Here is a 7,762-nt window from a genome sequence, read left to right as displayed (position 1 = left end):
CATACACATACGAAACAATTTAAAACATCATGTGTTCGATCAGACTCAACTTAGTCCTTCCTCAAAGTGACTGCTTTTGCTCTTCAATAGTTCTAAGAAGTCCACTGCAGCAAATAGCCCAATGAAATAATCTGATTTCTTGACTGCTGCTTTGAGACATTCTACTCCCATAAAGAGTCTCTGAAACTCACGGGGGCAGTTCTAACCCATCTTATAGGGTCTCTAGGAGTCAGAATTGCTTCCACTGAAGTGAGTAGTAGTAGTAGTAGCTTCAGTGCAAAAGGAGCTTTGGTGGCATAGTGATGGCAGTTTGGGCTGCAATTCAGTAAGTCAGAAATTCAAAACCACTAGTTTCTCTGAAGGAGAAAGATGGGGTTTCTACTCCTGTAAAGGATTACCGCCTCAGAAACTCGCAGGAACAGTTCTATTCCGTCCTATTGCATCACCATGAGTCAGCACTGACTCAATGGCAGTGAGTGAGCTTCCATGAGATTTCATTGTGGATTCTACGTAGGATGAAATCCTTGACAATTCAATCTTTTCTTCAATCAGCATGATACTACCTATTGATCCAAGTGTGAGCGTTGTTCTTTTCCATCAGACATTTTGTTGCAATCTCATCCTTGACATTCACCAGCAAATGGTTCAAGTCCTCTTTGTTTTCAGCACACCAGTTTGGGTCTTCTGCTTATCACAGGTTCCTCCAATCCTGATGCCACATTTCTCTTCATGTAGTCCCAATTCTCATATTATTTGCTCAGCATACAGATTAAACCAATAATGTGATACAAACCTTTCCTGATGCCTTTATTCTGTTCGCTCAACTACATCTTGGTCCATGTATAGGTTCTGCATGGGACACATTATAGTGTTCTGGAATTCCCATTCTTCTCAAAATTAGCCAGAGTTTGTTATGATCCACCCAGTCAACTGATTTTTCACAGTTAAAAACCACAAAAAATCAAATTTCTGGAATTTCATGTTTTCAGTCATAATCCATCTGACATCAGCATTGATATCAATCACGTGCTATTTGCTAATCTCTTCTAATGGTCTGATGAGCTGTGGAATGATATCAACATCATACATGAAGAAATCAAAAGGGTATTAAAAAGATATGAAATAATGAAATAATTAAAGAGGATAAAAGAAGAGACTTTGAAACTTGCTCTTTATCATTGATAAGGAAAATGGAAGAAATGATGAAAAAGTAACGAAAAACAGAAAATTTTAACTGGCAACTATAGTTAGAAAACCAATAGGGAAGAATGTGCTCAGCGGATCTTAAACTGAAAGTATTAAGGAAAACAATTCCAAGTCTCAAGTTACTATACTGAAAGATTCTATGAGCAACACATTGAACAGAGGAGGAAACGTCAGAAGAAGAGTAAGGAATACACAAAGTCACCTCACTAAAAGAATTAGTCCACAGTCAATAATTTCAAGAGGTAACACACGAGCAAGAACCCATGGTACAGATAGAAGAAGTTCAAGCGGTACTTCAACATTACAATCAAGCCTCTAGGTATGAATTACCAACTGAAATGCTTCAGCAAACTGATGGATCCAGGGAAGCACTTCGTGCTATATGCCAGGAAATTTGGAGGGCAGCACAATGGCCAAATGACTAGAAGAGATCCATATTTGTATCCATTCCAAAGAAAAGGGATCCAACAGAATGCACAAATTAGAGTACAATATAATTAATAACACATGCAAGTAAAATTTTCTGAAGGTCATCCAACAAATGTTGCAGCAATATTTTGATGGGGAACTTCCAGAGTTTCAGGCTGGATTCAAAAACGGATTTTGAATAAACAATATAATTGCTGATGTCAGAGGATTCTCTCTGAAAGCAGAGAACACCAGAAAAATATTTTCTTGTGTCTGTTGATATTTTTTAACTATGCAAAAATGTTCGACTGTGATGATTAAAAACTATGGATTGTTTGAGAAGAATGGGAATTTCAGAGCACAATGAAATGGAACTTACATGCATAAGTCAAGAGGCAGTTGTAGGAACAGAACAGGGGAACACTGCAACCAGAGCTTACAGATGCACAATTATTGGTACAATCGACAGTTGGTCCCTGGCTTTGTTTTGGCTGCAAATATTGAGCCTTTTCATGATCTTCCCACAGATGTAGTTAATTTGATTCCTGTTTATTCTGTCTAGTGAGGTCCATGTGTACAGTCATTATTTATGTTGTTGAAAAGAGATTCTTCATTGAAGAGGTTATCATTCAAAATTCTATCCATGGTCTCTAACTTTCACATTCCATTCACCAATAATTATCAATGCACCTTGATTGCATCTTCGATCCATTTCAGGCTCATAGAGTTGCTTTTTAAAAAAACTGCCATGGAATTGGAAGCTGTTCTAGTTCACAGAGACCCTATTGAACAGAATAGAACTGCCCCTATGGGTTTCCTACAAGGTATACATTTTGATGAAAGTAGAATACTTCATCACGAGTTTACTAGTAGATATGTAAATGTGAAAAATAGCTGCATTAACTGGATTTCCTTGTATGCATGCAGATAAAATCCAATCACAGATATCATTGTACTTCAAGATAGATCTTGAAATATTCTTTTCTTTTGTATTTGAGGGTGATTGTGAAGCCAATCCTCTTGAATTTATCATTCATGGCTTAGCAAACTATATGATTGACTAAAAATGGCCAATGCTGGTCCATTTCAGCTCACGAATGCCCAGGATAGTCATCTTATTGCATTTAACTTCACTTTTGAAAACTTCCAATTTTCCTAGATGGATACTTCTTACACTCTATGTTCTGATTATTAATGGCTGTGTGCAGCTGTTACTTCTCGTTTTGAGGCATGCTCCATGAACAAATGAAGGTCCCAAGGGCTTTACTCCATCCAGATCATTATGCTTGACCTCTTGAAGAATGTACCTCTTCCCACACGTATTCCCAGTGTCTTCCAACTGAGAGGCTTATCTTTAGGCGCTGTATCTAACAATGTTCCACTGCTCTTTGTAATGTTTTCAGTGGCTACCCTCTCAAAAGTACACAGTCTATTCCTTCTGTGCAGTCTTTTCTTAGTCTGTAAGCTCCACTAAAATCCATTTACCTGGCATATCCTGCTAGCGTTTAAAATACCGGTGACACGGCTTCCAGCATAGGAAAGCCAACACCATATGACCAATTGACAGACAAATGGCAGTCTTCCGCCATACCAGCATCTATAATAGTTCAGTGTTACCTGTTCATAGGGCAAGAATGAAAAGCTTTTCATGTGGTGGGTGTAATTTTGCCTAGTGCATGACCTATAAATATTTTTCTCATAGGGATTACTGGGAAATAAAATATAGTAAGTGATTTTGAAAACTCAGAATATGCTTATATAACGCCCATACAGAACTGTTCAAAATATGTTCTATTTCTTTTTCCCAAGAGTAGATCTTAAGAGAGAAGGAGGAAGAATGAGTGTTTACCAGATGAGGGCAGCAGAGGGACATCATATAGGTAAAAGAGAGGTCAGGTTGGGTTGTAAATAAAAATCAAGTCTGAAAAATGATGACTTCACAAGTTTAGGCAGTCAGATTGGTAGTAAATGAGAATCCAAATCAGCTATGACAGGGCCTAGATTAGCTGGGGAAAGAATAATTTTAGCCCTCTTTCCACCATAATCTCTATGACTACCTCCTTCATTGTTTAATAAGGAAAAATATATTTTTGGTTTTTTTTCCCAAACGATTTTGACATATAATTCTATGCAATTATATGTAAAATTGTCGATTTCCTATAGTAAATTTCTGTCTTTCCTTAGACAATCTGAAGTTTCCACCTCCATTGTTTGTAATAAAGAACATCACACATTCTTTTACTGGGGTTATGGATTAAGGCAGAACATGGTAAACAAAATAAAGGTCAGACTATGTTAGAAAATGGAATATAAACTGTCTAATCTCCATATACATTTTCCTTTTAATTCTAGTGCCATAGCTACAGTTGAAATATACTCATACTTGAAAAATAAAATTAAGATATTATAAAATTAAATATATACTTCAATTTAATTCTAATACATAACAAACAGTTAATATTTACTTGTTAAGTATTAATGTCTTCATTTCATTCCCTCTTATATAACTGTGCATTAATACTCATATACCTTCCTTGTATTAAGAATTTTTCATACATTTTATGATTTGATGGCATATTCCTTTAGTGGTACTTGTTTGGGGAGTTGTTTATTTTATTGCCTGTTGCTTCATGTGTACAATTACAGGGTATTTTAGAGTGACTTTTAAACAGAGATTTCTTACCCCTTCACCCATAGCAATAAAAAGGCATTGGTGTTTTAGTTTCACGTGTTTAACTACACGTTAATAGATTCTAAAATGACTCAAATCATAAATTAGATGCTTATGTAAAGAGAGTTCATGTGTGTTATATGTGTAAAAAGATTTAATCATTAATGTATTTTTTATTGAATGTTAATTTGTGTTATTATCAATATTATTAAACTAAGAACATCTATTGCTGGTCACAGTATTAGCACATTCCTAACATTTTATAAATAGTTTGAAAATTTGTATTGCTTTGTTTGGCACAGTTTTCAGCAAAATGATTATCTTCTTATAATGGTTTATATGCTAATAATTGTAGTCTACACACAAATCCAAAATGACCCATAAGTTTTGAAAGAAGTATATTGCCACAGGTGGTAGCTACCTAATATTTCTTGTCTCTTTCTTTGACATGAAAACATGTGCATACAAACACCTTGATTTTGTTTTTGTGGTGATATTAAAAACATCAATTCCTCAGGCATCTTTGTAATTGTGAATAGCCAAATAACTTAACTCTAGTACAAAGTACTCAAACAGAAGACACGGTTGGTGACTTCTGTGTATGTGGTGGGTGGGAGGGGGGTGATCGAGATCTAATCCTTTGAAGTAAGCTCAGAGGACATGCTTCTGCCATCCTGTTTCTTTCCCTGTCCTTTCTGGCTGGATGATGGAAGCTGCCTGAATCTAGAGCAGCGACAACTGTGAATGAAAAATGGAACAATTGTCTGCTTTCTGTGGTTTAAAGCGAAATAAAATCTTGAGTGAGAGGTGATATCCCTATATTACTTCTGGGTTTAGAGATTTCTCTTCAGAAAAATGGAATGGTAGAGACAGTAAGTTAGAATAAGGACTGGGAGGTTTGGCATTTCTATACAGCACTACGATAATAAAATTAGTATAATTAAAGAAAAGAAAAAAGAAGCTGCAATGTTAATATCTAACTAATATTTGTTAATCAGAGAGTGAAAGAATAAGAAAGAAGGTTGTGCTAGTTATATATGCGTTTGTCAATTTGAGGATTAAGAGTGAAGGGGTGGCGTATAGTCTTTCAATAAGGCCTCTGTGTGAGCATAGCCTTCTCCTGAGCATTCTGGGAACTCCTGAATTTCCTGCTTTGGAGGAGAGAGACACATTCTCTCTACTGACAAGGCTCACTTTCTGAGAGACACTCTACTGACAAGACACGTGGCGCTATGCCCTGGGAGTTGGAGAAGCCACATAGGCCTACCCTGAGGCAACCAGAACTCTGGAGCTGAAGAAGCCAAGTAGAGACCCCTGCCAGCGCTGAGATGTTTACAACACCGCTGGATGCACAAAATTTCCAAAACATTGCCCTGTTACCTCCTGCATTCGGCATCATGGCATGTGTTTCATGAGTCTGAAGAGGACTGTATTGATTGGTATCTAATATATGGGCTAATGTTGGACTTATGGACTTGATCTGGACTGCACTGGGATGCTTTCTTAATGTACAATTACCCATTATATAGAACTCTCTCATACACATATGAGTTTCTATGGATTTGTTTCTCTAGTCTACCTGGACTAACACAAGGGCTAATAGCATTTTTGTATGATTATAGTGGGGTATACCTTTGCTTGTTTTGTGTACTAAAATATTCCTTAATAGTATGCAAAGCATTATTTGTAGGACTGAAAGCTATTTTATGTATTATCATATTGGAAACTTATCATATTTGTTTCCTAATTTATTAGATAATATGTTCATTAACAGTGATATTATTATTCGTCTGAGCTTATTTGGCCATATATTTATGATTTATAATGAATTTTATTACTTTAATTATATAAATGTATTTTGCAGTTGACTTTCTTTCAAAAAATATTCATTCACTTATTAATTTCTAGTCTACATAACTATTAGTCTATACTACAAAGTTTGTTAGTTAAAATATTAGTCTATATTATAAAGCATATAATATTAATGTATACTACAAATTTCTATAATTTTCCAATTATATTTTCCCTAAACATGTAAAGTATTAAATGACTTGAAATGTATTAGTGTTTTTGTTATTAATTTTATAATAAATTTTGTCCTTGAACTCTCTATATTCTGAAAGCTTTTACATAAAAATTCAATGTTTATTTTATAAAATAATTCAATTTTATTAACTATGTTATTAATGAATGAACATGCTCCTACTTGCTCTGCCATAGAACATAAGTGTTTTGTGACAACTCTTCCGTGTTTTCACTGACTATTCCTCCAACTGTTGAAATCAATCCATTTATTGTAGTCGTGAGTCATACAACATGCTTTAGCCAATGAAGCACATGCCAAGTATTTTAAATGGAGTAGATTAATTTGAAGACAGTACGTAATTCTTCCAGTGTTAAGCTGGGTTCTCCAGAGAAGTATATATAGTGTTTATATATTGATATATTATATATTTAGATCAGGGAAATACCTCATATAACCAAAGAGAGTTGGCAAGTACAGTCTGTTCAGGTATTAAGGTAGCGATTTCTCTTGATTCTTGTAATTTGGGGAGCTGATAAAACTGTGCAGAAACATCACAGGCTGGGCCTGCAGTTGCACATGAATGCAATGCCAGCAAGTCAGATGGCGGATCGTGGGTGGTGCTGCCGACTCCGTTTTACAGACAACATGGCTGGCTGTGGCTTAATACAAAGAACTAGAGGTTGTAGAACCAAAGAAAGATCCAGACTCAGGAAAAAGCAGTCAAACCTTTTCTGGGTGTGAATTTATGTAGGAAGTAGACCACACCACAAGGAAATCCTTTTCAATTGCATCCGGGCTGTGACCTGAGTAAAGGATTCATTCTAACTGGAGGAAACCATAAGTCAAACACAAAAGGACAAGTATGACATGAGTCCACTGAAGTAAGCTTTAAAAAAAAATCAGGGCATAGGGGAAAAGCTACTATATACATATATCCCTGGGATGAGGTCCAGCAACTGTGGCATGGGCCAAACTCAGGGATGCATATGGCAGCCAACTAAATAAGAGGGGCAAAGAAAGAAAAAAAAAAAGACATGGGTAGGGGGAGAGCAGGGCATTAATCCACAAAAGGGGAGGGTATTGTTTATATCTCCACAGGAGAGGAAGAGAGAGACCAAGCTTCAACCAGATGCACCAAGATGTGAATACAACATACCAGAATGTACCAGGGCGCCAATAGAAAGTCTGTGTGGCTGACCCCAATCCCAATATGTGGACACACCCCCCCACCCCCTCAGAAGAATACACTTCAGAGGACAACACTGGAGCTGCTGCTTGGGGAAAGTGGTGTGTCAGATTAGAGCACACAGGAGGAATGAAAAGGGATGGAGAGGGAGGAGAGGACATCCTGGCCCCCCAAGCCCTGTGGACAATGTTTCTGCTCAGAGCAGACAACTCACAGGGAGGACCATAGGGCCAGCCCCACCATGGGACATGATGCCTTTCATTGA

Source organism: Echinops telfairi, unplaced genomic scaffold (genome assembly GCF_000313985.2).
Source record: "Echinops telfairi isolate 266 unplaced genomic scaffold, ASM31398v2 ScPeMD7_7469;HRSCAF=8507_1, whole genome shotgun sequence".
Lineage (NCBI taxonomy): Eukaryota > Metazoa > Chordata > Mammalia > Afrosoricida > Tenrecidae > Echinops > Echinops telfairi.
The sequence above is the reverse complement of the archived record's forward strand: the minus strand, read 5'-3'. Positions refer to the sequence as shown.